At 49.1% G+C, this 24597-nt stretch overlaps 1 long non-coding RNA gene across 1 annotated transcript in view; it reads left to right on the top strand.

Annotated features, from left to right (window-relative positions):
- The first annotated feature begins 2774 nt into the window (after positions 1 to 2774).
- Positions 2775 to 24597, top strand: part of LOC144153730 (uncharacterized) — a 175587-nt gene continuing 153764 nt past the window's right edge. Inside the window, exon 1 of the long non-coding RNA XR_013319364.1 lies at positions 2775 to 2899. This is a non-coding gene — a long non-coding RNA (uncharacterized LOC144153730). The remainder of the gene's footprint in view (positions 2900 to 24597) is intronic.

Raw genomic sequence — 24597 nt, 5'->3', positions numbered from 1 at the left:
AGGTGGAAACAATCTATGTGGCCGCGGCAAAATACAGGCATCGTGCTGCATTCGCAATAGCGGTGAACAAACCCAACCCCCCCTTCCTGCCCCCCCCTCAATTCTTTAACTCTCCTTACCTCCAACCCTGAAGCCGCGGAAGATGCGACTAACAGCTCTAGCGATCGTAGAAAGGCCAACCCCTACAACAATAATCTCCGATTCCAAGACGGCCATTCAAAATTTTGTCTCCAGCCTATTATCAGCAGAACATGTATTGGCTCCAGTGCACGCTAGCCTGGAGGGTAGCGAGGCCAGCCACAGTATGGCTCAATGGCTTACTATCCGAGCATGGGGCGCCTAGGTTCCCATACTATGGCGCCACATCCTCCAGAAACAGAATGGTTTCATATGAAGAAATAAACATGCACTACCGCCTCTCCCGCAGAAAACTCCCCTCAGCCAACGTGCTGCTGACACCCGCACAAGAGCCTTCGTGGAGACTCCTTTGAACGAACGCCTTTCGGAACCAGGCCAAGTTCAACCTCATCCACCCCCCGTTTCCCCCTCACCAAACGCCAAAGCATGCGGAGCCCTCGCGACCCTTCCCCACGTCATATGCTGATGCATCAAAGACCTTTTCCCCACATTTCTTTTAATGAGCAGTGGAAGGAGCCTATGGCGAGCTCAGACCAAATCTCGTGGTCACCTGAGCCGCCAAAGTCGCTGTCTGGCCACCACAACCGCCTTCTACTGCGCAAAACTCTATAATGTGCTTTCTCTCGCCATCTCTATGATTCCTTTATGCTGCTGTACCACTAGGATAGAGTGGCGGCGTCCACCACTCTACCGCGGTGGTGGCCGACGCTGCTGCGTTCGTGAAGCCGCCCCGGGAATCCCAGGTAACGGCTGACAGAATCTATGGTTTTACCCTTTGTAAATCCCCGTGCGTAAATTCAAGGGACGTCGCACGGGCAATTATTGTGGGTGTCGTTTAGAGCTTTGCTATCCAACCACCTTCACAACGTGGATAAGAGCCTTTGTTTTTCTGAAGTCACTGTGCTGGCCTGGGATGCTCAGTGGTGGCCGCGAGCCATGCACTCAGGCGCGCTCGGCATTTTCTCGCTCCTCGGGGTATTCGCCAATTTTTTACTAACGCCACTTCGCGCGTCGAGGACGGTCGGCGGCCACCTCGTGCACGTGTTCACAAGCGCGCGGTATATTCTTGGTATCTGTAATGAGTTACGCTCCCCACATTATGGTCACCTACACAGCTACACTGTTAAAACGTGTTTCTTTTTCTAGGGTCAGTTGCCCTCTGAAGTTTTCAAACGTAGCATGTGTTTTCATATCTTCTATGCACGATATCTGATCGCGTGGTGGTGATCTTTGCAAGCAAGTCCTCAAATTACATTGTCTACGCATAGTACACACCGTCACGGCTATACGTGTACAAGTATATGAATTCTTGCGTTTTGCTTACTCACCAAAAACGGAGCATTCACAGAGGACTCAGCAAGTCGGGGATGTGTCCCACGGGCCCTGCTCCTAAATTTGACTTTTCCGTGGAGTCCTGCATTCGCCGGAAGCTTTGTCTAAACGGCATCTATGATTAAAGCAAACCTTTCTACCTCTACCAGCCAGCGGTTCCTTCGAGGCGTGTCAGGCAAGAAACTCCTAGCAGGCCTGAAAAGAGGGAAAGCGGTTTTCATTCACGAATCACTGTGTAGATGGCGCGGTACACGCAGGGTATCACCCAGCCTTCTCTGCGCGCCGGCGGGTGCGACGGCGTGAACAATTCCGTCGGCTTTGTCGCCTGCTTTAACGATGTTGTTATGAGCGTATTTCGGCGCAGCTTCACGTCCATTGCACGCTTCCTTCGCACGGCTTGACAAACTTGTTCGACAGTAGCTCCTAGGTAACCCGGACCCGAAGGCATTAGGTGGTCGTACAGCAAAGATACGTTAAGGATTGGCTTGCAGGGCGGGAAAAGAGACTGTAGCGACAACGTAAAAATATCTGGTCATTAGAAAACCGCTACCAATTCGGCTGTGTTTTAAGAGGTATTGCACAATACATGAGCAGCTGGTTCTAATAAGTAGTCACTATAAGAGTTCGCTGAGCTTTCTCGCAATTCCTAAACTTGCTATACTGACTGGTTTGAATTGCTATAAACGGGAATTTTAAGCTCACATGCCGTAGACACCGAAACAATGCCGAATTGTTTCGGTGTCTACGCTTGTGTGGCGTGGTGGTGTGGCCCAAAGGCTAGCACATCAGGATGGTGAGATTCCGCTTTCTCACCCTTCTAAATATGCTCCTCTCCGTCTTCTTTCTCCCTACCTACTCATGACCGGGCCACAGTGTCGGCATCCGCCGACACCATTTCGTAGAAACAGCAGGGGGCTTTACGGATAATGATAATATTGGAGACGGCCACAGGAGACATAAATGCCGATAGGCAAACTTCTGTCTTCCACCTGCACAGTGACAAAAGAAACAGCAATAATACCGTTTGAAAATATTTCTTATTGGAATTGTGATTCTTAGAAATTTTTGATCGCTCAAACTATTGAAAGTGTGTAATGGCACGTGTTTGATTTAGCCGAAAGGTGCTCTCCATTTGATCTCAAACCGACGTGTTTCAATGCGGTTTCCTGGGGCGCAAGGGATTCTTTCTTCAAGTACCAAAGGAACAATGTTTATAAAGACATCTGATGAGGAGAGATACGAAAACACACATATGACATTTCATATTCTTCTCGTTTTCATATAAACTCGTGTACCGGGTGCTGCTCTCGTAAACAAGCGCAGAGTCTTATCAGCCTTACAAAAGATGTCATACCTTCTGTTTGCTCTTCTGTTGAACTTGATGGGTATGGTGTACAGCCAAGGCCTCCCCTTTAAGGACCTCTACGAGGTAGGCAAATAACCATTTTAGAACATAGAAACTGGCTGTAGTTTCAGGTATAATTGTATTTGTTTCTCCCGCAGAGAAAAGTAATACAGTGGTATAGAAAAATGCATCTTGCCGTGTTTTCAAAGAGAATTTTCGCTTGATTGTCTGATTGTACGGTTTAACTCGCCGACGCAACACAGACGATGAGTCGCGCTTTAGTGGAGTGCTGCGTGTTATTTTGATCATTTGGGGATCTTTAACCTGCGCCGATATCTCGTACATACGGGCGTTTTTTCAGAATTTCTCTGTGGCACCAAAGCTGCCAAAACAAAACTGTACGTGCTTCAATGTACGTGTTTCACCACTACGCAACCAACAGCGCTGTGTTCTCCTCCCGCTCCTCCGGTATTTGAGTTAAGGTGAGTGTTTCCTATGCTTGGGCGTGGTACCCGGCGCCACTCAGACTACTCGGGGTGAACCGGACCTCCATATAAACCCCACTGTTGTGACTTGCGCATCTACGACATGTGGACAGGGGTCGACCAGCGTTGAACCCTCTTAAGCTACCTTTGAACCGCGAGACTGCCAGAACTGCGAATCAGAATGGGAAATCTGGGGCTCTTTGAAGTAATAAAATATAAAAAATGCACACATACATATTTGTATAACTATATATATATATATATATATATATATATATATATATATATATATATATATATATATATATATATATATATATATATATATACAAAGTAGAAGTACGCTCTTCGGAGACTTTATTTCCAACGTTTCGACCTGAGACAGGTCTTCCTCAGGAATGAAGGTAAAATCGTACGGACTCAGAGTGGGGGCGGCGCCCCGAAACACAAGCCACATGGGAAACAAACACACAAACGACCACACACAGCATACAGAGCTTATTCTGCCAAAGGCAGGCGAAAAAGAGCCCTAAAAAAGGCGAAAGGAAGAGGGAGGAACAAGGTGGCAAGGAGGAGGCAAGAAAGAGGCAAGGAGGAACACACTGCATGAACGCGGGTGGTGGGGATAACAGAAAATGCGACGAGTTCACTGGTGGCGAAAGGCCCAAAAACATCCGGTGTCTCCGGGAGGGAAAAACTACAAAGCACACGCCGCCACGAGCAGTGAGTGTACATGCGCGTCACCGGTAACAAGGATTAACTACTGACCGTCTTCAGCGGCATGGTCAAGAATGCAAGCGGGGCCAATTACTGCATCTGAAGCGCAGGCAGCCTCCATGACTTTGGGGGGTCCCACAAAAGCCAATGGGGGAGCCCATTTGAGGCGTCCCCTTCTCCGCCTAAGCCTCCATTTGTACACGGCGTCGCGTCGTGTCGCGCCAGGTCAATGTACGGCCTGTTAACTGTTAGTACTCGGCTGTCGCCGGCACGCGTGGAGCCCTGTGCCCAATCCACGAGAATATGTCGGAGCGCGGAAATTAAAAAAAAATGAAAACAAGAAGAGAGCGGCGACCGTCCGTATGTGCCATGCCTCTGGGGCAACCAAAGAAAAAGAAAAAAAAAAGAAAAAGGAAAAGAAAAAGAGGGAAACAATGAAAAAGAGAAACAAAGCAAAACATGAGTGGAAAGACAGGAAGGACGCGTGCACTCCGTGAACACCAGCATTGGGGATCACAATGTGATTACAAAACACCCGAGGCATAAGCCACAACACGCACCAAAATAAAATACTTCTTACACGCTCGGTTGGAACTAAAAGCTTCAATTATCCGTTTCACATTTCTCAAGGATAAAATGGGTATGACATATGGTGACATAAACAGGCAATGGGTACCATCTGGTTATTAATGAGGCATGTTATGCTTGCTGAGCGTTGAGACAAGGAAATGAGAGAAAAAAATATAAAAATAAAAAGAGCGGGGACGGGAAGTGTTGGTAGGGGGTCGGGAGCGGACGAGATAATTGTAGTGACTGCGGAACATAATGGTAGGTTGTTGGTGTTACAATGTACAACCTCACACCTGGAGCAACACGCTGCCTGTAAACATCAGACCGTGCAATGCCCTGCGCGGGAAGGGCCGATAGCAAAAGGACAACAAAACTACAAGGTCTCGTATGTCCCGGGGTCACTATGCTTCAATGGTCATGCAGCGTACGAATTACAGTCATAGTCCCAGGACTCTCATTAAGACCCCCCTTCAGGGTATTAAATTCGTAGATTAAGTAAGACTCACATTGTTCTCGCTCCCTACAGCTAGGAAAACTGCTCTGTAGAAGCGTGACTTTAATGTCATCGAAAGAGTGATTTTGCATCGCTAGGTGTCTGGACAAGGGAAGGTTTGGGAGTGCCTTGGTGTGATAGCGGTGATTGTTAAACCGCATTCGAAAAGGTCCATCCGTCTGTCCTATGTACTGCATATTACATCCGCCACACTCCAATAGGTAAACCAAATTTGACGAGTCACAATCGAATGACCCACGTATAGAATATCGGAAGTCCGAATGTGTGCTAATTGCCACCCTCGCGGTCTGCACGTGTTTACACACCAAACATCTGTTTTTGCCACATGGTCGGCAGCCTAATTGCTGGGCGTCCCCGTCTTTGGCGTGGACAAGATAGTCCCCTATGCTTTTTGCGCGCCTGTATATTACACGCGGAGGATCACTGAAAATTTGGGAAAGTCGTTCGCTCTGCACAAGAATGTTGAAGTGCTTTTTTAAAATTTTATTCACGTTCGGTGGGCTACTAGTAAAAGTTAAGACCAAATTAGCGCGGGAATTATTCTCATCATTCACGTGCGACCCCTGTAGCAGTGTGTTACGATTTAAACTTGCCGCCCTAGAAATGGCATCGTCAACAAGGGCCGGCGGGTAACGCTGTTTGACGAGGACGCCCCGCATTCGGCTGGCGTTCGAACGAAAGTCTTCATCCCTGGAGCAAATTCTTCTAAATCTATGTGCCTGGGAATAAGGGATAGCCGTTCTGCAATGGCGTGGGTGGCAGCTGTTGAAGTGCAGGTACTGTTGGCGGTCTGTAGGTTTCCTGTACACACTCGTCTCCAGTGACCCCGCCCGCACATGAACCTGAACGTCCAAGAAACTAATTTCGGTGCGAGAGTACTCGTATGTGAATGAGATATTAGGATGAACTGTGTTGAATTCTTCTATAAAGGCTATAAGTCGTTGCTCAGTGTCTGTCCAGATCATGAAAATGTCGTCAAGGAATCGCTTGTACAGTGCAGGTGAACTGTCTGAAGTAGAGAGGAATTTGGTTTCAATATTGTGCATGAATATGGTGGCATAATTAGGGGCCATTTTTGTTCCCATCGCAGTACCACTTGTTTGGAGAAAGTATTTGTTTTCAAATTCAAAACTGTTGAGTTCTAATACGAGACGCGTTAATACCTCAACAATCCTCGGGCTGGGAGAGTCTTCTTCGCGGTGTTCGTTGTACGACTGAATGAGGGCACTGATGCCATCGCTGTGCGGAATGTTGGTATAAAGGGGGTATTCCTGCAGCAACTAAGGACTCCACTTCACGATTATATATATTTATATATATATATATATATAGTTATACAAACATATAAGTATATATATACAAGTATATATATATATATATATATATATATATATATATATATATATATATATATATTGTAAAGGAGATAGTCGGCGTTCCGGTAGAAGGCTGGGCTCGTTTATTCACGAACGAGGCGTCGACGCAGACGGGGTGAGCCGAAACGACCACCTTTTCGCGAGACAGACGGTGAATGAGCGCGTCCGTCCTCTTCCTCGAGCGGCATCCGGCACAGCATGTCCACGTAGGGGGATTTGCCCGTTGTGGCTGATGCTCATCACAGTTCTCATGGGCGCAACATGCTTACTACAATACCCCCGGCGGAAAAGGGAGCCATCCTGGCGACCTACGGGGAACACAAGACGAGCGGGTCATAGTATGGCTTCAGCCTCTGGACGTGAACAGTCTCGCGACCACGACGTCGGCGGTCCGAGGTGGACGTTACGGGTTCAACCACATAGTTCACTGGTGACGTTTGGTCCAGTACTCGGTAAGGCCCTTGGTATTGAGAAAGAAATTTCGACGAAAGACCGGGAGCCGGGCATGGTACTGAAAGCATGACCAGTGATCCTTTCGTAAATGTTGGAGCTGTAATGGAGTCATCGTGACGCGCCTTTTGTCGTTGCTGCTCTTCCGATGTAAATCGTCGGGCTAGCTGGCGACATTCCTCGGCGTGTCGAGCGATGTCAGAGAATGGTGCGTACTCGGAGGCGTCAGGTCGCTACGGAAGTACTGTATCTAGCATGCAGGAGGACTCGCGACCATACAGTAAAAAGAATCGCGAGAATCCTGTGGTCGCCTGCGTGGCCGTATTATAAGCATACGTCACGAAAGGAAGAACGAGGTCCCAGTTAGAGTGGTCCGACGAGACGTACATGGCGATCATATCGCCGAGTGTGCGGTTAAACCTTTCGATCAGGCCATTTGTCTGGGTGTGGTAGGACGTGCTCTTTCGGTGGACCACGTGGCACTCGGCTAAAAGGGCCTCCACGACTCCAGATAGAAAGACACGGCCTCTGTCGCTCAGTAGCTCGCGAAGAGCCCCGTGCCGAAGAACAAAACGGCGTAGAAGAAAAGACGCAACGTCCGCGCAGAGGCTGCCGGTAGCGCAGCTGTTTCGGCGTACCGCGTTAAATGGTCAACGGCGACGATGATCCAGCGGGTACCGGCGGCTGTGCTTGGGAGTGGGCCGTAGAAATCGAAGGGCCGCGCTGGGCAGGGTATTGGCTGGAGTGGGCCACTGACGTGATGCGGTGGAGACTTGCGACGTTGGCAGTCCGGGCAAGATCTAACAAACTTGGCGACAAAGGTGTACATTCCGCGCCAGTAGTAGCGGAGTCGGAGGCGCTCGTAGGTTTTAAGGATTCCAGCGTGAGCACTTTGCAGATCGGTGTGAATCGTCTTACAAATGTCCTCGCGCAATTGGCGAGGAATCACGAGTAGCCATTTTCGACCTTCGGGGAAGTAATTCCGGCGATATGGAAGCTGGTCACGAATAGTGCAGTGGGCAGCTTGACGGCGCAGTGATCGAGGCACAGGAGCTGCCTGTGAGTGCGACAAATATTCGAGGATCGAAGAAACCCAAGGGTCTTTGCGCTGCTCAGCAACCATGTCCGTCATGGCCAGAGAGGTCAGGCTGTGATCTGCTGCGAACAAGCTATCTGTATCCGACGCAAGCGGGGATTGAGAAAGAGAGTCGGCGTCGGTATGCTTCCGTCCAGATCGGTACACAACAGGGATATCGTACTCTTGAAGGCGGAGTGCCCAGCGGCCAAGACGGCCGGCGGGATCCTTCAGCGACGATAACCAGCACAGAGCATGGTGGTCCGTTACGACGTCGAAAGGGCGACCGTACAGCTAAGGCTGAAATTTGCTGATTGCCCATACAATAGCCAAACATTCTTTCTCTGTTACGGAGTAGTTGACTTCGGCCTTCGTGAATGTACGGCTCTCGTAACTCACCACGTATTCGTCAAATCCGTCATTTCGTTGATCGAGCACAGCACCTAAGCCAACACCACTGGCATCAGTGTGGATCTCAGTGGGCGCATTCGGGTCAAAGTGCCGCAGTATCGGTGGTGACGTAAGGACCCGACGTAACGTTAAGAAAGCGCTCTCACACTCGGGGGACCATTCGGAAATGTCTCTACTTCCGCCGAGAAGCTGTGTGAGAGGCGCAGTGATGGAGGCAAAGTTTCGTACAAAGCGGCGGAAGTACAAACAGAGGCCGATGAAGCTTCGCAGGTCCTTCAGCGTTGTTGGCTTCGGAAACTTCGACACGGCACCAAGTTTTCCCGGGTCCGGGAGGACACCGTCTTTCGAGACAACGTGTCCTAAAATGGTGAGTTTTTGAGCAGCGAAGCGGCACTTCTTAAGGTTCAGCTGCAGACCAGCGGAGGCAAGGCATGTTCGCACTTGTTCGAGGCGTGTGAGATGGGTTGCAAAATCATGCGAAAACACGACAATGTCGTCTAAATAGCAGAGACACGTTTTCCATTTCAAGCCCCGCAGTACGTTGTCCATCATTCGTTGGAATGTGGCCGGCGCATTACAGAGTCTGAACGGTATGACGTTGAACTCGTAAAGGCCATCGGGCGTCGTAAAAGCCGTCTTTGAACGATCAGCGTCGCCCATGGGCACTTGCCAGTAGCCGGATTTCAAGTCTAATGACGAGAAAAACTCGGCTCCCTGCAGGCAGTCGAGCGCGTCTTCTATGTGAGGCAGCGGGTAAACGTCCTTGCGAGTGATTTTGGAAATTTTTGGAGTGATTTTGGAGTGATTTTGGCACTTCTTAAGGTTCAGCTGCAGACCAGCGCAGGCAAGGCATGTTCGCACTTGTTCGAGGCGTGTGAGATGGGTTGCAAAATCATGCGAAAACACGACAATGTCGTCTAAATAGCAGAGGCACGTTTTCCATTTCAAGCCCCGCAGTACGTTGTCCATCATTCGTTGGAATGTGGCCGGCGCATTACAGAGTCTGAGCGGTATGACGTTGAACTCGTAAAGGCCATCGGGCGTCGTAAAAGCCGTCTTTGAACGATCAGCGTCGCCCATGGGCACTTGCCAGTAGCCGGATTTCAAGGCTAATGACGAGAAAAACTCGCCTCCCTGCAGGCAGTCGAGCGCGTCTTCTATGTGAGGCAGCGGGTAAACATCCTTGCGAGTGATTTTGTTCAGGCGACGATAATCCACACAGAATCGAATAGAGCCGTCCTTTTTTTAACGAGAACCACAGGAGAAGCCCAAGGACTCACGGATGGTCGAATGACGTTGCGTTTCAGCATGTCCGCGACTTGGTCATCAATGACACGCCGTTCGGTGGAGGACACGCGATAGGGTCACTGTCGCAACGGTGCGTGCGTGCCAGTGTCGATCTCATGACACACGTCGAGTAAATGGAGATTTCAATAGCTTCCGGTACCACCGTAGTACAACCAGTTATACCCAATTGCAACAGTACAGAAATAGGGCCAACCGGCAAAGAGAATTTGTCCACCCAAAGGTGGAGAGAAATTAACGGGAAAAAGCTTTCTTGCGACACACCGCCAGGGGGACGAGCCCGGGGGGACCCCTCTTGTCCCCCCTAGGAAAAAGCCGGATAGGGTGGCTTGCTGGGAACGGGAACTTGGACATCGGGATGGGTTATGGGAAGAAGGGTGTGAATGAGGGAAGCAATTTTGCTCCAACCCATTTGTCTGACAATCTTCCAAGACTGGTTGCTCAGCGAGGGCATCAGACAGTGCCAATTGCCAAATATGCGGTCCCTGCCACGGGTTACCGCTCACCCATAGGGTCCGATAACTGGGCCCCAACTGTCGGAGACAGGAAGTGCCCTATTTAGTGGCGACGGTCGCCCCCCCCCCGACCCCCAGATATGTGGCCGATGCGTACTAGCGTCCTCGATTAACTATCCCGCACTAGGTACTCACGAATCACCAGGGAAGCTTTCCACTATACACGGGTACTTGCAACACCTGCTTTTCACGATCTCCGGTCACCGGAAGATTGTACGCGAACGTTAACTGAAATCCCCGTTCACGAGGCTCCCATTGGAGGGGCTATGAGAGCCCTGTACTTATGTCCTCCTCTGTGACACAGTCGACATGCGGCCAAAAGCGGTGTCGTAGCAGTCGAAGGATGAAGTAAAGCGGTGTAGAAGAGTAAGTAGCTCGTCACGTTCGGCCGAAGGAAGGTCGTCGTCAATGGCGCTTCTGAAAAGGGTGTCATCAGGTGGAGACTGAAGACCAAGTGCGGTGATGTCAACGGGCGTCAATTCCTCAAATAGACTGACAAGTAGACCGGGATGCACTTCTTCTACAACGTCAAGGCATTCGCCATGAAAAAGTGTGGTAGGGAACGACGTCGAGTTTGAAATAAGCATTGTGCCGGTACCAGTTGCAATATCAAGAACGGCGAACGCCAGCGACAACCCTTTGCTAGCACAAATCATACCGGATGGCTCGAAGACGACGGTGGCGTCAGAAATACTGTTGCACGACAACGGCCCAAGCGCAGATGAGCCAGGAGGAGTGTGCGTGTCGTCACTGACACGCAACTTGGCGGTTGTCTCGTCCTGCGGGTTTTCTACCTCCGGAAACAGCTCAACTTCGACAAAATGATGAGCTCGACTACATATAGAACCCCTTGAATTGTGATCCGAGCAGTGCATGCGGCCAGCGGCTTTAACGGTTGCGCACTAGCGGTTTCGAGAGTAAAACCACATATAGGTGTCGTCACTCTTCGTAGCATTCGGCAAAGTTTCGCGTCAATAACAGACACCGCAGCTCCAGTGTCAATAAGCGCCAGGGTAGAACACCATCAACACACACTTCGATTACACTGGACGGCGAACAATGAGGACTTAGGCATTTCGACGTTGACGCAGTTTGTGCCTTCGAAACTGCGGCGTCTAGTTTTCCGGGTCATCGTTGGTAGTACGACGGCACATCGGAGAGAGTGAGCGGCGTTGTGGAGAAAGCGAACGACGGCTGACTAAGTCGCGGTTATCAGACGGTGCAGTCGTCGGCAGCCGGGTCGGAGCGCGCTCCATGGGCGGTGTTGGCGTATAGGGTAAGGGCCACGATGCGTCTCGCCCACCCATTATGCCACGACAGCAGTAGCGTGCAACATGTCCGGCAATCCTACACGAATAGCAGATAGGGCGGTTATCCACCGTGCGCCAAGGATTCGCGAATGTAGACACAGTATGCGGGGCGACACCCATGGACCGGACGCGTTGAACCCCGGCAGTGGCATGACTCCCAGGGGTTGCAGCAGGCGCAAAGAAGGGTCCCGGCATAGTTCCAGTGTAAGGTTGTGCCACGGTCTCGGCATAGGTGAAAGGCCTATGTGGCACTGGGTCGACGAAGGTCAAAGGGGCTGGCATCGTAGGTTGCGGCGTTATGTCGGCGTATACCACTGGAGCTACCGCGGAATTGGGCGGTCGAGTGCTTGGTAGTGCGTCAGCGACTTGTGGTTGTATAACGCCCCTGACGGTTGGGGCTAAATCCGACTGAGGTGGCTTCGCTACGTCGTTAACGAGAGACAGCTGACGAGACACCTTTTCGCGAAGAAACTGCTGAATTTGGGCGAAGAGAACACCCCTATCCTCAGATGCCAAGCTACAAAGGCAATGGCCGTGTTCCACAGGCTTACGAGTGAGAGCCCGCTCTCTGCGAAGTTCATCGAACTCTTGGCAAGCGTTTATGACTTCAGCAACCGTCCGAGGGTTTTTCGCGAGCAAAATCTGAAAGGCATCGTCTGCTATGCCTTTAAGAATGTGCTTGATTTTGCCCTCTTCGGTCAGAAGCGTTGTTTGCCCGCTTACACAAGTCAAGGATGTCCTCGATGTAAGAAGTAAAGGCCTCATTCATGCGCTGAGCGCATTCGCGCAAACTCTGTTCAGCGCGCAGTTTCCGAACAGCGGGGCGCCCGAAGACCTTGGTAAATTCGGTCTTGAAGGCCGACCATGTGCGTAGATCAGCCCCGTGGTTCTTATACCAGGTCTCTGCGACACCGGTTAAGGAGAGACTGACGTTGTTCTGTTTGAGTTTATCGGCCCAATTGTTATGGGTGCTCACTCGTTCGAAGGTGGCGAGCCAATCCTCAGCCATCCTGGTCATCAGTGCCGTTGAAGAAGGGGGGATCCCACGAACGGACCGTGCCAGGGCACATGATAGGTGCCATAGGAGGTGTGGACTCGTGGTGACCACCCTGAGACATCCTCGAGGGAAGTTTCCGGTTGCGCAGCTCCAGGATAGATAATTGGGGACCCGAGCAGCACCGCAACCTCCACCAAAAATTGTAAAGGAGATAGTCGGCGTTTCGGTAGAAGGCTGGGCTCGTTTATTCACGAACGAGGCGTCCACGCAGACGGGGTGAGCCAAAACGACCAGCTTTTCCCGAGACAGACGGTGAACGAGCGCGTGCTCTTCCTCGAGCGGCATCCGGCGCAGCATGTCCACGTAGGGGGATTTGCCCGTTGTGGCTGATGCTCATCAGAGTTCTCATGGGCGCAACGTGCTTACTACAATATATCTATTTAAATATATATCGGAGCTTAGCGTAGTAATAAAGAAGCCATACAATACAGCGTATTCCAAGTCTCAATTTCTCCCATGTAGCTTCACTTCGGCGCTACCGAAAGCCACAATGTGTGGCTCCAATGCGGAATGGCGACACAATTCTATAAATACTTAAGGTGGAACTCCTATTCTCAGGAGGAAGATATATTACATCACTGGATGCACGTACGACGTTGTTGATTTCAATGTTGGGCTTCATCTCCGTTGTTGTTCGACCACTCAGTTATTCCTGAAAAGTTTTGCAGCAGCCCTTACGCAAAACTCTTCTAGAGAATAGAATGAATTACAAATAAAATTTTGATCATACATAGAGCCTGTTTCGGTATTCGCTCAAGATATCTATGGTTCTTGTATTAAATTGGTACTAGAATGTTTAACTGCTTTCACAGGTGCTGTATTGGGGTAATTTCTGATTTTAATTGTCATATGTAGTCTTTAAATTTGCAAAAAATACACTATGATCGCGTACGGCTGGACATGTTTGTAATGAAAAGTATTTCACGAAGAAACAAAAGTACAATTTGTAGGAGAATGAAGCGTTACGTGATTAAAACTTGCAGTAAGGATGCAAAGTACATTGCTATGCAAACAAGTGGTTATTAGTCATTTGCTAAGTGCTTCTGTGGCTACGTCAGCGTTCTGCGGACACCTATAAGATTCATCTCAGTCTCTTCACAGATTAAGGCTTTTTCTTTGTATTTCTATCAAGTAATCCTGTGTGAATGCTGAACTGAAAAGTACACTCATGAATGTACCGTTCAAGAATGGGTAACACAAATGTTTGCGTTGGTACAACACGCTTTTAAGAGTGCAATTTTTACTCTCCAGGATGTTAACCTCTGCAACAAAAGTGTATCGTTCTGTTTATGAACAACCTCGAACCCCCTTGACATATGGTCACATAAAGATTATCACTGGATTTGTCAGTTTGCTTGAGTTTGTGAAAAGAGTGTGTATCAATGCAGGTACAAGATAAAAGGCGGGGCTCTGAGCAAGGATTATGCTGGTCCTACTCCTCGGTCAAATTGAGGATCATTTAGTTTTGTGCCTTGGCAAGCAAAACCCTACGAACAGCCCAGAATACTGCTACTTTTACGTTTCTTGTAATAACCCGCAACACGTCTTATTCGAGATGAGTAGCGCAAAACAGAGTCAACAATATATTTATAACTACCTTTACAAACCTGTTGTGTTTGTTCCAATTATGTAAAAGTTACCAGATGCAGAAAAAACATGACGTCCCTATAATCAGCAAGTAAACTACAATGTTTAGCCATAACCTATTTCTGTCCCTACAAAAACTTATATTCACAGGGGCTGTGGGGATGTACATTTCACACACTGCTTATTCCCCACCGTCCAGCCATCCGCGCTCAGCAGACATGCCTTGCGAGCGCCGGCTGTGGGCGGGGCCTTTGTTTGCGGAGACAGACAAAGGCGGGAGCCGAGAACGGCGAAACATCAATGGCTGCGTTTATTTCAACGGCCTAATCAAATTTATTTCACTCAGACTAATCGCACGCCATGACGGTAATATCAGGAGCGAGGCATAAAACAACGCTAGACATCGAAATTGTTCGGACGAGCGATGGAATATCGGAGCACTAGTGTCCCGCGCGTGCGAGGGCGAAAGTCTCAGAGCTTGCATGGAAGTCTCCATTTGGGGCGCGTTCCTTAGGTCCGGAGCAACTCGCCGAAATGTCCGTGCGCTTTCCCATGCGGAAGTGAAGAGCCTGTCCGGTCATCATGTGACATCCCACCAGACGTCGCTATTTGGCGGCGCTAGTGACATCGTCAACTGTCGAGTGTGTAGACCGTATAGAGCGTGGCGGAGGTGTCGACGACGAAAACGGATAAGTGTTTTAAATTCAGTATTCTTTTTTTTGAGGTAGTCTCGTCTTAGAGAGAAAAAGATGTAGTTTCAGGAAGTAGGGCTTGTAGAAATGAGCGGGAGATCTTAGTAGTTGTTAGCGTAGGGAACTGACCGAATCAGATGCGCCTCGCTGTTGTTGCACGTGGCGGTTTAAAAGCGTGATAGTTGTGATTCTAGTTAGTAACTCGTGAAAGAAAAATTGATGGTGTAGGAACGAATCCCACATTGTGTTTTACTTTTTGATTGCAGTGGAACGCGTGACAACGCGGCAGTGAAGTAAGTTAGACTTGCGTACGCGCGGGACAGGCAGTAACATGCCTCCGAAGGAGAAGCAGGATGTAATCTGCACTCTGTGCGGGCACGAATACCCACTCGAGGAGTCATGGTTTGACTAGGTACGGGACACGAAAATGATGACTTTAGGTTCAGACTGTGTGTGCTAGCCTCGCGCCTCGACCAGCTCGAGGAAGAAAAAGAACAGCTCAGGGTTCAGGTAGGAGAGCTGCGGGAGGAGCTGAAAGGTGAACAAAAACCCTAGGAAGGCACTCAAAGCGAGGGTGGCGCAAATGGAAGACAAACTGGCGACGAAAGGTGATATCCTAAGAAAGAATGATGTACCACATGAGGCAGGTGTGTCGACAGTGCTTGGCCCCGAGAAGGGTAAGCGGGAGGACAAAGACGCCACCCCGGAAAACGATCCCGCACTGGCGCTGACTAAGCCAGGGTGGAAGCAGGTATACGCGCCGGGGGCAGACAGTAAAATGAAGATAGGCGCATGGCGATCGTGTCAGGGTACTCGAACATGAGCTACTCTGAGAGGGAGATTAGAGAACGGGTGAGAGAGGTCGAGAGAGTGCAGGTTGTCGTGTTGTCAGGGCAGACGGCCAGGGTAGTGTTGGAAAAGGAGTAGGATAAGATGAGTGAAAACATTTTGGGGAAGAACATCAAAGTTATAGCAAGAAGAACCAATGGCGTTCTGCAGACAATGGGCGCTGGAGTGCGCAAGCAACTAGAAAACCGCCAAAGGAGCTTCGGGCGCTGTGCCGACATGTGCCGGTCGTCGTGAGCACAGTTCCCGAGATCATTGGGAGAGGGGTGCATGTGGAAAGGGAAGTTGTAGCGGTACACCGAGACAAACGGGGGGCTGAGAATAGTGATGTCCAGTGGTTGGGCCGGAAAGGGCGTTCTAGCGTGACGGAGTTCACTTCAGCGAACAGGTGGGAGCAGCGATCTGACGGCGGCAGGCGGCGCGAACTTCAGCTTTTTTATTGGGGCCACAGGTCTTGGCGAGATGGCGTACACAATTGCAAGGAGCAAAAGGAGATAGCTGGTTCGGTGCAGATCGGTGCAGGCCGACGAAAGGAACGACGACGGCGTTTGAAGAAAAGAGCGGGAAACTGAAGTTCGCATACCTAAACATGCAGGGTGGCAGGAAACGAGAGAAGCGGATGGACAATAGTAAGCAGCGAGAAGAGGACAATATTTGGGTATACACAGTGAGTGAGACGCACCTACGGGACTTGGAAGAACCTCTTATAATCGAAGAGTATGTATGGGAAGGTTATAACAGGACGGCTGGATTGAGAAACGCGGACGCGGACGTATGCTGATACGGCAGGGGACTGCTTGGAAGAGAGTGAAAGAAGACTGTAAAGAACATGCGTTGGTGACAGTGAAGGGTGACAGTAGGGAAATGGCTTTAGGGGTGTCGTACCTGTGGACGGGTGAGGATAGCAAAGAACAAATCGAAGCACAGTGGCGTGTCTAAAAAGGGATATCGTTGACTTGAAACGTTCCGGGGACGTAGTATTGGTGCGGCACACGAACGCCCACATTGAACATCTAGACGGGTACACAGACTTGAACGGAAATCTAAAGCTAAATATTTGCCAGTACCAAAAGCAAATCATAGTAAATAGGGAACAAAAATTCGAGGATCAAATCACGTGGAGTGTGATAGGAGACAGCCGAGTATTGACTACTGCCTTCTTTCGGGGGGAATTTACGAATTGTTAGATGGAATGAGCATGGATAAGGAAGGATGCCACAGTCTCGGCAGTGACAACAAGTATATTAAACTGAGTGTTGGGAAACTGGGGGGTGGAAAAACGGGCCAACCGGGGCAGTACACAAACTTAAAGAGCAAACAAACTCTGGTTATAGCAAAAACCACACAGGCTGACTTACCAAGAAATCCTGGAGAAGACTTGGAATATGGCAAGCTCATAAAAACTCTCCACGAAAAAATAGTCAAGGCAGAGAGGGCCAATGGATGGCGAGGAAAGAAAACACCCAGAAGCTGAAGAAACAAGGAAATCAAGGAGGCTATAGATAGACGTAAAGAGGAGTCTAGAGAGCACAGGTAGGCCAAGAGAGTGGGGAGACATCAGGAGGAGCAGGAGTTAAAATCAGGGCAATATAGGCAAATTTATGCAGGAGTGCAGCAATTATTGTAGGCGAAAATAAAGGGGGACAGCGAGGGGGGGAGGTAGAGACGCGCCAAAAAAGTTTTGGAGCCATGTGAAGGCATTAGGGAACCAAAGAGCCCCACAGAAGGTGGTATTTTAGAAAATAAGCAAGTGCCGATGCTCAAGGGAGAGGAAGCATTGGCATACCAACATTAAACCATCACGGAGACGTTCCATAAGGTGGATAAAGAGTCCTCGGAGTGACACAGATGTCGCGACGGCTAGGGTGGAATGTCTGGAGATAGATGGGACAAGCTGAAATAGAAAAAAGCGGAGGAAAGAGTCCATAAAAATACCGTGGTAGGCACGGATGGGATACTAATGAAATTGAATAACCAGTAGGAAAGGGAACTGCGGACTCGGTGATAGGCTTTGGAACTCCTACATTTATTGTTGGCGCTCAAGTCCCGGCCGGAACTGCCGAGCGGTGATGGCATACGACCACCCCTGGAGCACAGCCGTGCTCTGTCTCTGTATCGCGTGGAACTACTGACCTGGCCACGCAGCGCTCATGATTACGGTAGGCAGCTGTTCATTATGGGGATAGTGGCGCTGCAAGAAGAGGATGAGGCGCCACTACAGAGCACCACCCCTAGCGCGAAGCGCGACGAAATATTAAACATGACCGCAACAATGGACCAAAACAATTTACAGGTATTTACAGCAGAGTCAAAAACGTTTGCCCGCATTCAATTTCAGACCGTAATCAGTCCTTGCCAGTCCCGTGAGAGCATCGTGGACTTAGCCATCCCTTGGGTGCCCTTGACCGGGAGTGGCGCTGCGGTCGCGGGCGGCAAAAAACGACCTGCGGTGCGGAAGCTTCTAGAAGCACCCACAAGCAAGAAAAACTTGCCAGAAAGTTAAAATGTTCTGTCTGGGCCACAAGTTGATCCAAAGAACAGGATGGTGACGGCTTGCCGGTGTTAGGAGGCTCCGTCATGCAACCAGTTCTTTTGTTGCATGGAGCCCGCCAACGAGTACGGTGTAAGTGCCGTGGTAGACCACGCGTTCGTATAAGAGTACGCAGTTTAGGGGCCCTGAACCGTCGCGGTGGGTTGAAGGGATGCTTGTGACGATGCATAAAGGCCCGTTAGTAATGTTCAAGGTGGTGAAGACCCTCCTAGGTCCAACGAACTGTTGTCGATGGGGGTGGGCGAAAGGGCATTCCCATGTAGTCTTTGACGTCCGCAGAGTCTTTGAAGGGTCGGGTTTATGTGGAGCAACCATTCGGGCGCCAGATGCTGGGCCTTTGGGTTCTCGGATGTAGCTTAGACTACTCGGCGTAGAATACGCTACGTCTGTAAGCGAAGTAACATGCGAGAGTGAGCCAGGTTAGCCTTTCTGGACATTAAAGCGGCGTATAACAGAGGGTAACAGGGGGGATCCCTAGAGAAGGCAAGTGTTGCTGGGGGTGGCAGAAAGTTAGACGGGCAGATGAGATGAAGAAGCTTGCGGGGATAAATTGGTCGCAATTAGCGCAATACCGGGATAATTGGAGAATCATGGGAGAGGCCCTTGCCCTGCAGTGGGCGTAGATAGGCTGATGATGATGATGAAATGGGATTTCATAGGGCTTAGTGAGATTAGGAGGACATTTGAAGCGCTTACGGTGCTGAAAATGGACACGTCCTATGATACCATGGTCCAGTGGACAGAAGAGAACTGGGAGTGGGATTTCTAGTCAATAAAAACATAGCTGGAAACATATAAGGATACTATAGCATTACGAAAGTACAGCAGGTCTTGTAATTAGGCTCAATAAGAGGTACAAACTCAGGGTGGTACAGGGCTACGCGCCCTCATCCAGCCACGAGGACCAGGTAGCGGAATGCCTCAATGAAGAAGTAGAACCGGCATGGCCTAAGTAAAAACAGTTTCCGTAGTTATGGGGGACTTCAATACTAAAGTAGGCATGAATAGGGCTGGAGACAAGGCAGTTGGGAACTATGGTTTCGGCTGCAGAAATAGGAGGGTGACCTACTAGTTGAGTTCGCAGATCGGAATAACCTCCGCATAATAAATGCTTTGTAATTCAAACTGGAGAGCCGGAAGTGGGCGTGGAGGAGCCTGAATGGGGAGCATACAAATGAAATAGGCCTCATAATATGCGATAACTCTGGCGTCGTGAAGGATGTGGAAGTGCTCGGAAGGGTATGGTGTAGTGACCGCCATATGGAGAGATCGCGAATTAAGCTAGATTTGAAGAGGGGCCGTAACAGGCTAGTACGACAGAAGCCGAATAATGAGCTAACAGTAAGACATCAAGTAGAAGAATTCAGGATCACGTTGCAGAACCGATATTCAGCACTTACTGAGGAAGCAGAGTTTACGACACACGCAGCGAGCGACAACGTTCCACGCATTTCCACGGAGTTTGGAGTAGAAGTCGGGGGCACGATGGCTCGACAGTATACTGGCAAACTTTCCCAGGAGACGAAAGATCTAATTAGCAAACGGCAAACGATGACGATCTCCAACCCAGCTGACAGAATATAAATACTGGAGCTTTCGAAGTTAATCAATTAGCCGAAGACAGCTGACATACGGAAGTATAATATGGAGAGGATCGAATAGGCTGTAAAGAACGGAGGTAACCGGAAAGCAGTAAATAGCCTTCTTGCCGTCGGGAAAAATCAGATGTATGCACCTAAAGACAAGCAAGGCACTGTCATCAGAAACACGAAATAAATAGTACCGTAGCAGCGGAGTTCTGTAGAGATTGTACAATAGCCGGGACATCGAGGATAATGCAGAACGAGAAAGTAGCTCAGAGGAAAAAATTCCCTCGCACTTCCCCGAGGGGGAGAGTGTGTAAGTGCGAATGAACGGTTGTTGATTGCGCGATTACGGTGGATATCGCGATCTTAATGAGTAGTCCAGAGATTACACACACGCACACAACTACAAAGAAAGATATTTCACTCGTTATTGCTGGTACCGTTGCCCGGTCGGCCATCATGGTTATGGAGATGCAGGACCAGCGACCGCTCTTGACGACGGCGCGCGCTCGACTAATACCCTCCCGCGCCACGCGGCCGCTACACGAGCGCCCTCACGCGTCGGAATGTGGAGCGCCCGCTACGCGAGCGAGAGCTCTCCCGCCCGAAGTGGAGAGAAGGCGCCCAACACCCGCAGTCACTGAGCGAAGAGAGGAGGAGGAGAGTAGCGCGCGCCCATCTCCCCCCGTCGCTAGGGAAGACGAGGAGCGCGCGCACCCGCAGCTGTTGCTATGCGGACGACGGCGGTGGACGATTCAGGCTCGCTTAAGAAGTGCATTCGCACTTACAAAATCCCACCTGTGACGACCGAAGAAGTAAGTAATGCTTTGCAAGAAATGAAAGGGACAAAGCACCTGGTGAGGGTCACATAAATGCAGGCCTCTTAAAGGAAGGCGGATAAATCGTACTTGAAAAACTGCAAACGTGTATACGCAGTGCCTAATGACCGCAAGTGCACGAAAATCTTGGAAGAACGCGAGCATCCTCCTAATCCATAAGAAAGGTAACATAAAAAACTTGAAAAATTACAGACCGATCACCTTACTGTCAATCGTCTCCAAGGTACTTACCAAAGTATTCGCTAACATAATTTCTGCCACCTTAGGTTTAAGTCAACCTAATGACAAGCAGGGTTCCGTAAAGGTTATTCAACAATAGACCATTGTCACACGAACAATAAGGTGATAGAGAAGTGCACTGAGTATGCTGAACCCCTATATAGAGCATTCATAAATTATGAGAAAGCATTTGACTCAGTCGAAACCCAAGCAGTCATTCAGGCATTCCGGAATCAGGGGTATATAGGGATTATTTTGAATACTAGAGGATATCCAAAATGGGTCCACAGTAACCATCATCCTCTATAAGGAGGGCCGTAGAATACCTATAAGAAAGGGCGTCAGACAAATAGACACAATCTCTCCAGTGTTATTCACAGCATGTTTAGAAGAAGTGTTCAGAACGTTAGATTGAGAACAGGTGGCAGTAAGGGTTAATGGAGAATACCTCAGTAACTTCAGATTTGCCGATAACGTTGCCTTCCTAAGTAACTCGGGGGACGAATTGCAAAGCATGCTTTCTGCACTGGACAAATAGGGTATAACCGTGTGCCTGAAAATAATATGCAGAAAACCAATGTAATGATCAATAACCTCGGGATACAAAAGCGGTTTGAGATAGGTGGCGAGGCAGTGGAAGTGGTAAGCGAATATATCTACTTAGGCCAAGTTGTGACCCCAGATCCCAACCATGAGGCAGAGATAATTAGAAGGATAAGAATGGGATGAAGTGCATGCGGCAGATATTCTCAGATAATAAATGGGAGCCTACCATTTTTTCTGAAGAAAGTGTATCACAGCTGCATCTTACCGGTACTCCCCTACGGGGCAGAAACTTGTAGGTCACTAAGAGGGTTCAACATATATTGAGGACGACTCAGCGGGGAATGGAGCGGAAGATAATAGGTGTAACATTAGGGGACAAGAGAGCAGAATTGGTCAGGGAACAAACCCGTGTTAAAGAATAATTAGTAGAAATTAGGAACAAGAAATGGACTTGGGAGGACATGTAATGCGAAGGCGCGGCAACCTTCGGTAATTAAGGGTAACAGAGTGGAACCCTAGAGAAAAAGGCGTTGCAGCGGGCAGGAGAAAGTTAGATGGGCAGATGAGATCAAGTTTGCGGGGATAAATTGGTCGCAGATAGGACCGAACTGGGGTAATTGGAGATCAATGGGATAGGCCTTTGCCCTGCAGTGGGCGTAAGTAGTCTGGTATGAAGATGATGATGATAATAATAATAATGTTGACAGGGTTCGGCTATGGAGTATCCCGGAGGACGAGGAAGTGGGGCCAAATTTCCTCAGCTTACTCAGGGATCTATTGCGCGCGAACCAAGCACAAATAGTGTTGGAGGGGATAGCATACAACCGGCCTGTAGAGGAGTTTGAAACAAGGATGTCCTCTCTCTCCACTGCTGTTCATGATCTACATGGCGGGGTTAGAAAGGGAGCTAGAGGTCAATACGGTGCGGTCGACGTATAATACATGGCAAACGGCAGGTGGTGGAACAAGGGGTTGCAGGAATAATGTACTCAGGCAGCATAATGTTGATGGCCGAAAACCGGATAAGTATGCACGGCTTAATGGATATATGTGCGTATCAAGCGTCGTATCAAAGGGCTATCTTTTAGAGGAAAAAAATTGGGGGTCATGGTCTTTAACGACGGCACGGACACCAAAACAGTATCAGTACAAAACATAGAAATACCACGGGTGAAAATATATATATTTAGAAGTACAGCTCAATGACAGCGAACATTACACGCACGCACATGAGGCCCAATGTAAGACCAAAGGAAGACGGCACGCGGCTATAATGAAGCATAGAGCGCTGTGAGGATACAAGAAATACGAGGTGGTTAGGTGTGTCTTGGAAGGGGTCATGGTACCAGGAATTATTTCCGGATATTCGGTTCTGTGCGCGAAACCAAACCGAAGCTGCCCCGGAGGTAAACTAGATGGTGGTAGGCAGATTGGTCCTTGGTGCCCACAGGAAAACTACAACCGAAGCGGTACGGGGGGATATGGGCTGGTCGTCTTTCGAGGCGATGGAGGGGCAGAGCAAGGTAGTTTTGAGGAGAGCTTTTGTAACAAAGGATAAAAAATAGGCCGCGAGGGTGTTTAAGTACCTGTATAAGGGGATAATTGATGCGCGGTGGAGCCGGATGAAGAGAGAGCTGACCAAGCAGTACGGAAATTCGGTAGGAGAAAATGTGGTTTACACAACAGTTAAAAATCAGGCAAAGGCAGCAGAGACGCCGCAGTGGGCAAAAAGAATGGAAGGAAAAAACACTGGAGTCTTCTAGTACAGAGAGACTAGAAATTAGGAACGAATGTTTCAATGGCAATACAAAGGGCAGTGCATTGCATTTCGAAGCACGGGCGGGGTGCATGAATCCAGGGCATACTCGGGCATCTAGAGGCACTAGGATGAAACATAGGCATGCTGCGGCCATGATCGGAAAACTTTAGATAATATGTTCAGGGGCTGCACAGAAATACGACCACCGAGGTGGAGGGAAAACGACGCTGGCAGAGGCTTTACGATTTGGGCAAGGGGCAACCTCGACTTGAAAGCTATAGAAGTAACGAAGAGGCCACTGGAATCGCGGTTGATGAAAAGTAGGAAAGGCATGGGTACGCAGGCAAAGTAATCACCCATATGAGAGGTTAGAAGAGCGGGGGAAAAAGAGGGTGGGAGCAATGATAGTTGAAAACAGGGTTGAGGGGGGATAGGGGTAGAAGCAAATAATTAGGTTAGCTAGAAGAAGGGTAAGTAAGTGGATAAAACAGGCAAGTCGGTTGCTTACAACAGACACCTTGTTTAAGGGAGAGTCACTAATCATCATCATCATCATCAGTGTGGAGGAAGAACTGGTTCTTGGTTAAGGCAGACGAAAAGGGTCAACGCCTCCAACCTGGCGACAAGGAACACTTTGGTTGGTGGCGCACTGCGGCGTGGCTCTAGTCGCGCTTGCGAAGGCGTTAAGCAAGATCGGCCGGGATGGTTAAGCTAGCCAGAAAGGGTTCACCAGAAAAGGGTTCGTGCAAAAGTCGCGAGCCCCACAGGGCATACCTCCGGGTATGATGATATCAGGGCATAAACCAGGGGTCTCAATAAACACACTAAAACCATACCTCATCCTAATCAGGAAGATAAAACATAATGCTAGAGGTAATACTTCAAGTGGGCGAAAAGAAACCGTGGACTCGAGACTAGATTTTGGTTGAAGACAGTGTAATTGAGGTACGATAAACGAAGTAGGGTCGCAAAGGTCATGTGCCGCTAACAAAGAACCACAGCGGATCATTATTTTTGACATCTTTTGCCAAGGAACCTTGCCTTAGCCAGAGAAAATTATAAATTTTACGAAAAAACTAATAAAGAAATTCTTGAGAAAAATATGAACTCGAGAAATTCACAATTAAAGCAGCTGAATATTTTGTAGGAAGACTTCGTTGAGCAGGTACGACGTAAAGGGGGTTTAAGATGTCTTGAACAAATAAACGCCACAAAACACTCATAAACGATTGCGAATTCAAACGGGTAAACAGCTTCCTGTTCTGAAATGAAACGAATGCGGTACATTAAACACAACGAATTCTCCCAACCATGATGTCGGGCGCGAACGCTCCTGCACGCGATAAATAATGGCTACAGTAGTAATATGACA

This window comes from Haemaphysalis longicornis, unplaced genomic scaffold (assembly GCF_048455015.1).
Source record: "Haemaphysalis longicornis isolate Haplotype H1 unplaced genomic scaffold, Haemaphysalis longicornis Haplotype H1 scaffold_9, whole genome shotgun sequence".
Classification (NCBI taxonomy): Eukaryota; Metazoa; Arthropoda; class Arachnida; order Ixodida; family Ixodidae; genus Haemaphysalis; species Haemaphysalis longicornis.
This window is presented reverse-complemented; position numbering and strand designations above follow the sequence as displayed.